The following is a 6,000-nucleotide window of genomic DNA, read 5'->3' as shown; positions in this document are numbered from 1 at the left end:
GAATGCAGATGGCTCTGTATTATCCTCTGTCTGACTATTCTGAGGATTCGTGTTTTTCCCAGCACAACCCAAATAAAATATTATTATAAAACATCAGTGCAGTCCGATATCAGTCTTTTCCATATTCCGACACAGGTTTGTTGAAAGCAAATGCTCTATTGCAAACAACAAATAACTTCATGTTTGTTACATTTATAGAGACATTTCGATGTAAATTGTTTCACCGCTATCACTCTGTATGATTATTTCATAAGAACTACTCTAAAAAAAGCCAAAGTTGTGTTCGTACTGTGTTTTCATTCTTAAACGACGATGTTTTACTTGAAAATTAGTAGGTCTATTTAGTATACAACCTTCAATAAACAAACAATTAACGATTAAGAATGCCTGAAATCAACTAAGAGTTCGGATTACCAAAAGGATTAATTCATATTTGTTTCCTTAATTGATAGGTTGGTACACAGACTGAGTGAATTCACTGAGGTACATTCAACCATGGAACTGTCTAATCCGACATCTGTCTAACCCGACATTTCCCCACGGTCCCAAGCAGTGTCGGACTACACAGAGTTTACTGTGTGATACAACAAATAATGGCATTTCGTACAGATTACACGCAGTACATGTGTCATACACAAAATACCCTGCCTTGCTAGATCAATCATATTTGTTCGTCGTGTTCAATAAATAAAATGATCAGAACATATTGTGATTCTTGAGACATCGCCAACTACCTTCATCTCGAAGCTGCCTCGAGCTCCCATCTCATCTGTGCTGCAGGCTCCAGTGTTAAAGGGAACCGCTGTGAGAACTGTACGACAACACCGCTTGCTACAGCATGGTGCAATCGATTTGGCATCACAAGCAGCAAAACATGTTTGAGAAGGCAAGTGATCGAATCTTTTGTGTGGGACACAGGGACATAGAGTGGCGTTCACCTACACAGTGCTGGAGATGCACGATTGCATGGTCAGACAGTCGTAAAATGCGATATTTCATGCTTTGACACACCCGTAAGGTTTCGAACGGTTCTACAGGAAGACTTCTTGTATGCATTGGATCCCAGGGAAATTGTGTGATCATGGGCTTAGAAGAGGACTTGTAATTAAGTTATCGTTTATGCAGAAAAGGTCCAAGAGAATTATATAATTCGATCATAAGATACTGCTATTTGTGTTAGATAGGGTATATACGTATTTATTGCTCAGCAATAGATTGTAAATTCTGTTCTTAAGAAATGAGAAACATGTGGCGAGTGATATACAGAGAAACGAAAAGAATAGTAAATAATGCAACAAATTTGATCTGCGTTTTTTTTCACAAATAGTAATAAAAATTCTAGTTGGTGTTATTTCAGTTCTTGATCAACTGTTCGACTTTTCTATGAAAAATCCTGGTAATGGAAGAAGTGGCAGTAATTTGAACAGATTTGTTTAAGTGTCCACTGTTCATCATTGTTAATAATGACCTAGTTTAGAAATGAGGTCAAATCTCGGACAAACTACCCTGTTATATTTGTGGTATATTAATGAGAAGAAGAATATGTAAGAATTAAACATCAATAGTGACCAAGTAGTACTTCGGACGGTGATTACTCATAGTAGCGTTTGTGGGGTAATTCTATAGACAGAAGAACTATCCAGTTTGGTAAAGACCATAGCCCATCATTAGGCGCACTGTGCTGGGCCCTACAGGGACTACTATTAAGAAGGGGTCGTGATGAACAACTATGAGAATATTCACTCCACTACTTACATCGCCTTAGAAGTTCTCAGTAACGAGAATGCAAGGATTACGTAGTTTCACATGAAAGAAAGTAGTGGCGTTTTCACCGTTTTGAGAAGACGGATTCTGAAGGTAACATTGTCCGAACAGTACCCTTCGCGTTCGCATTCTCCATTACAGGAAGAAAACCATAAGGTCGCTACGTGAAAGAAGGTCGTTTAACAGAGAAAAGCAGCAACTTTGAAAAGGGACATTATTTTGGAGTTGATGTTAATTCATCGTTACGTATTCGGAAAGAAGTCGTTACAGGGTGATTAGGGACTGCAGCTCGAAGGTTCCACGTTAACGGACATGTGAAGTTTGGGAAGAGCGTGACGCCATCTCTGCTTTTTGTGAAGGATTCAGGAATGACGACTGTGCATAAAGTGGCTTAAAATAAACATCGATGTCTGAAAACACTTAAACCCTGTGAACTTTGGGGACCGTTCATAATTTATGGCTACGGGTGTGATAATGATTTTAAGGGGGGTCACCCATTTTGTTCTGGGGAGGTAGGGGGTTATCACTTTGTACAAATGTACTAGGGGCGGGGTGTCATCAATTTTGTACATAAAAATATTTAAAGCATTTACTTAGAAATTATGGGAAGGGGGTAATTGATTTTGTACATGACATGCAGGGGTGTCACCTACTTTGTTCATTAAAATTTAAGGTGTGTGTATGTGTGTGTGTGTGTGTGTGGGGGGGGCATTCACATTGTATTTGCTTCTCCATAAAATCATCATCACCACCCCAAGCCATAAATTATGAACGGTCCCTTAACTTCACAGTATGGCAGAATCAGTTTTAGAGGTGTATTTTTAATCAATATTTGTATATAATTGTCTTTTAACATAATGTCTGAATATTCATCGTCCATATTATCATTATGAATTGTAAACCAAAAGTCACTGTGTTCTTTAATCTGATTGGTTGAAAAACATGACCGAATGGCATTCGATTCCCGGAAATTCGCTGCGTAATAATACGTACAAACATCGCTCACATCATTGTATTGTTACGTCGCCAGCTGTGATGACGTTATCCAAATCATATTGTGACGTAAAGTCTGAATGACGTCACAAATGAGCAGTTCCAGATCCTACCATGGGAGACAGCCGAAACGGCCGGCTGATGACATTTCACTGCTGCACCCGTACTCGATGTCAATGAGTGCAGATACAAAAACGTGTGTGGACCTTTTGGTTTACTTTTGTGTTTACAATGTCGACAAACATCATCTGTTGGCCAATTTCCCTGTGTTATTGAAGCTCGGGAATATTTCATTTGAAACCTTCGGCTGACGCCGTCGGTTCCAAATGAATTCCCGTGCTTCAAATAATCAATAACACCCGGAAATTGATGATGTTTATCTCCTAATTATCCATCTAACCATAAAATCATCTAATGCTAGTGGAATTCTGAGAGAAATTCCACCAAACTTGCACCCTTACAAAACAGGTACTTCGACTTTTATTCAAACGGTTACTTACCACAGTTGCTTATGTACCGTGCTTGTCTCATCTGTTTTCACCATGCAAGTTCCGAATTGTCGTGGAAAGGGAAGGGGGCCGACGATAAACGTCTCCCAACAGATTGATAAACACATGAGACAAGTTACATGTAAATAACATTGATCGGAACTCGACATTGATTAATCCACAGATACATAATCGATGAAGCAAAAACAACCCGGAATTGAAACGGTGTGATGTTTTCGTATTTACATACACTAACTGGCGCTAGAGCCTGCCTGCTTCAGTTGAGTGACAGGGTGTCAATATCACTAATACCAGGGACAGGGACTTGGAGTCGTTATCATGCAAAGAGTCATCCGTCAATTAGTCGATAGGCAGCACTTAGTGTAAGTGTGTGGGTGCTCATCAGTTAGGTCGACAACTGCAAAGTTCACGGGGAGGAGGCGTGGATGGACTGATCATCTCTGCCACCCCTCCCCATTACTTCCCCACATGCACTACCACTGCTCCAGTTGTTTGAAGGACGCGCTTGGGTACAAATATGCGGCATCGCTAAGTGGTATTAACCATACGCGCTATATCAAAGACGACGCGATTGACTTATGACTTTTAATAAGAACTATACTTTCTCCAGTGATATCATCTTATGGCTGTATTAGGATTGTGGGAATAGAGTAACTTCAAACAAACTTTGGGTTTTGATTTAATGGGGTTTCATTGCATGTTCAGGGACAGTCAGGGTTTCAATATATTAACTTGTTTTAACTGTAGGTATTCGCACGAACTTGGGTTTCACTGAATGTACTCGGACTAACTTGGGTTTCACTGTACATATTGGGAATAACGGGGGTTTTAATGATGCGAATTTCATTGATATATACTAGGCACATAAAGAAACTGTGCATACAAAAAATTAAAATCTAAATTTATCAAACCTGTGTAGACACATAAGGATTTAAACTCAGAGATTAGTGACATGTATCCAACATGCATGCACGTGCCACGTTCCGTGACGTCAGTGGGTTCGTCCTTGAGACGTGCAATACGTTGTTGCACGTGCATTCGAGGAAAGAGAAAGAGAGCAAATGAATTCCACACAATACTGTCACTTTGGAAAGCTCAACCCCTGCCCTTGCGATCGTTCAAAAAATTAAACGGCTATTGAAATGCATAGCATGCCAAGGCTCACGTCTGCACAACGTCATGAGGCCATTGGGATGGTCCGTGGGAGAATGTCTCAACGACAAGTGGCTGCACATTTCCACTGCCACCGGAACACCATTTCTGCACTGGTGATACGCTACCAGAACACAAATGACGTCATCGATCGGCCACGTTCTGGACGTCCACGTGTAACAACGCCAAGACAGGACAGATGGATAAGGGTGACCCATCTTCGCCACAGGTTTCAGACTGTAGTGATGACTGCCCGAACCATCCCAGGCCTTCGCCAAATCCATCCCAACACAGTTCGACAACGTTTACGTCATCACGGGATCAGACCACGACGTCCCGCCATACGGCCTTTCATGACACAACGTCATCGACAAGCTCGCCGAATATGGTGCCGAAATCATGTCCGCAGACCCTTGTTTTGGTGGAGAAATGTTGTTTTTACAGATGAGTCCAGGTTTAACATTTCCCATAGTGATGGACGTCAACGTGCCTATAGACGCGTGGGAGAACGTTATGCACAGGCCTGTGTCTTGGAGAGGAATCGCTTTGGTGGTGGTTCCGTGATGATTTGGGGTGGATTATCAGCATGCCAAAGAACTCCTTTGCTGATTGTTCAGGGCAACTTAACTGGTGTGGGCTACAGGGATCAGATTCTTCGACCTGTGGCAATTCCTTTTCTGCAACGTCATGGCCCTGGGTTAACATTCCAACAGGACAATGCCCGCCCTCATACGGCAAGGGTTGCTATGGATTTCTTGCAACACCACAACGTTGACTTACTGCCTTGGCCTTCAAATTCACCGGATCTCTCGGATCTCTCCCCGATAGGATCATGTTTGCCGACGAGATAACGATCGACGTTGCACGAACTTGAGAGAATCTGGCGTGACATCCGCCAGATAACGTCATGTTTGACCTTGCAATGAACTTGAGAGAATCTGGCGTGACATCCCAATGCCTTCCTTGCACGTTTGATAGGAGCTCTATGTCGTCGTCGATGCACTGACGTGTTCTTTTCAAATGCCGATGGTTATGGTCTCATATCCCTCCATTAAAGTTTATTGAGCTTGTGATATGGTTATCGTACTTGATCCCTGTCCCGCTATTTTGACTCGTGACGATTTTTATTGTGATATGACTTTTCAAACGTTTATTAAATGACCATTGAAACTTGTGAAAATGATGGTCTCATGATCCCACACATTAAACTTTCTCAATATGTACCCCCATTCTAAAATTGTATCCGCCCCTGGTTTCAATGTATGTACTGGGGCCAACTTGGGTTTAACTGTATATAATGGGAATAACGGGGGTTTCACTAATGCGAATTTCATTGATATACTCTGACTAACTTGATTTTCACTATGTGCACTGATAACAATTGTGTTTCATAGGCGGATCCAGAAGTGGGGAAGGGGGTGCAGGGGTGCGCACCTCCCAACCCACCCTTTTGTCCTAAACGTTTATTAAATGACCATTGAAACTCTCGTGAAAATGAAGTGTGCACACACCACCCCCCTCACCCTTTATCAAGAGTGTGCACCCCTTTCTCAAAAGGCTCTATCCACCCCTGGTTTCCATG

This window comes from Haliotis rubra, unplaced genomic scaffold (assembly GCF_003918875.1).
Source record: "Haliotis rubra isolate DU_JTF1 unplaced genomic scaffold, ASM391887v1 Scf86, whole genome shotgun sequence".
In the NCBI taxonomy this organism is placed as follows: domain Eukaryota; kingdom Metazoa; phylum Mollusca; class Gastropoda; order Lepetellida; family Haliotidae; genus Haliotis; species Haliotis rubra.
The sequence above is the reverse complement of the archived record's forward strand: the minus strand, read 5'-3'. Positions refer to the sequence as shown.